The following is a 2158-nucleotide window of genomic DNA, read 5'->3' as shown; positions in this document are numbered from 1 at the left end:
GACAGAATTTGGAAAGGTGTGTGAGAGAAGGAAGTTGAGAGTTAATGTGGGTAAGAGTAAGGTTATGAGATGTACGAGAAGGGAAGGTGGTGCAAGGTTGAATGTCATGTTGAATGGAGAGTTACTTGAGGAGGTGGATCAGTTTAAGTACTTGGGGTCTATTGTTGCAGCAAATGGTGGAGTGGAAGCAGATGTACGTCAGAGAGTGAATGAAGGTTGCAAAGTGTTGGGGGCAGTTAAGGGAGTAGTAAAAAATAGAGGGTTGGGCATGAATGTAAAGAGAGTTCTATAAGAGAAAGTGATTGTACCAACTGTGATGTATGGATCGGAGTTGTGGGGAATGAAAGTGATGGAGAGACAGAAATTGAATGTGTTTGAGATGAAGTGTCTGAGGAGTATGGCTGGTGTATCTCGAGTAGATAGGGTTAGGAACGAAGTGGTGAGGGAGAGAACGGGTGTAAGAAATGAGTTAGCGGCTAGAGTGGATATGAATGTGTTGAGGTGGTTTGGCCATGTTGAGAGAATGTAAAATGGTTGTCTGCTAAAGAAGGTGATGAATGCAAGAGTTGATGGGAGAAGTACAAGAGGAAGGCCAAGGTTTGGGTGGATGGATGGTGTGAAGAAAGCTCTGGGTGATAGGAGGATAGATGTGAGAGAGGCAAGAGAGCGTGCTAGAAATAGGAATGAATGGCGAGCGATTGTGACGCAGTTCCAGTAGGCCCTGCTGCTTACTCCGGTGCCTCAGATGACCACGGAGGTAGCAGCAGTAGGGGAGTCAGCATTATGAAGCTTCATCTGTGGTGGATATGTGGGAGGTTGGGCTGTGGCACCCTAGCAGTACCAGCTGAACTAGGTTGAGTCCCTGATTAGGCTGAAGGAACAGAGAGAGTAGAGGTCCCCTTTTTGTTTTGTTTCATTGTTGGTGTCGGCTACCCCCCAAAATTGGGGGAAGTGCCTTGGTATATGGATGGACGAATATGATATATCAGGCTGCTCAGTCTTCACTAATAATGAAATCAAGGCATGATCAGAAGTCCCGACTGGAGAACCAACCATACTAGTTATAACGCCAAGGGAGTCAGTGTATACGAGGTCCAAGCAATTACCAGACCTGTGAGTAGCTTCATTTATGATTTGCTCACAGCCTGATTCAGAGGCAAAGTCTAAAGCTCTTAAGCCATAGCGATCGGTAGGAGAGATAGAACTTAACCACTCCCTATGGTGAGCATTAAAATCACCAACAAAGACAAAAGAAGCCTTTCTATCATCTTCTTGTATCTTAGCCATAATGGTAAGAAGACAATCGAAGATAGAATCATCCATGTCTGGATTCCTGTAGATCGATCACAAATAAAAGTTGTTATGCCTGCCACAAACTTTTATTACCTGAATCTCATGACATCCACATTGATAGCAGGGCTCATGAGAAGCAGGGTACTCGGTCCTAATATACACCTCCATTCCCCTGGCCCTAGGAATGGCATCACGTTTCAGCATTATTAGCTTCTTAAAACCAGTTATAAGGAGCTCAGATGAGTGCCTCATATTAGAAACCAAAGTTTCTGAGCACAAAAGAATATCATACTGTCTGGACGCAACTGTAAGGTCTTGGATATTTGCATGAAGACCACGAATATTGCAATACAGAAGACGACATTGACGAAATCTAGGACGTACTGGTCCCGGATTTCACTCAATGTCTCCAGATAGCATAAGGATTAATAGAAATAAAAAAGAGACATCATACTCAAAAACTAGATTAACAAGAATTATAACAAAAACAATATGTACAGAATAATAAAAAAAAGTGATTGATGATACCCATAGACTATAGTAAAAAGTCGGAAAAACTGGTCAACATGGAGGAGCCCATACACCATGCAAGGCTAAATACCCTCCAGGATAGCCACTTCAACCGGAGGACAGTAAGGATGGTTTTGAGAAGAAAAAATCAGAAAAAGGAAAAGACAACCTCTTGATAAACCACCAGGCATCCATGGCCCTTCTATTAAGCCTGCCTAACACACCATTTCAAAAAAACAAGAGGAAGAAAAAAAAATAAGATATAATAGTGTGCCCAAGTGTACCCTCAAGCAAGAGAACTCTAACCCAAGACAGTGGAAGACCATGGTACAGAGGCTATGGCACTACCTAAGAC

Source organism: Palaemon carinicauda, chromosome 10, assembly GCF_036898095.1.
Source record: "Palaemon carinicauda isolate YSFRI2023 chromosome 10, ASM3689809v2, whole genome shotgun sequence".
NCBI lineage: Eukaryota > Metazoa > Arthropoda > Malacostraca > Decapoda > Palaemonidae > Palaemon > Palaemon carinicauda.
The sequence above is the reverse complement of the archived record's forward strand: the minus strand, read 5'-3'. Positions refer to the sequence as shown.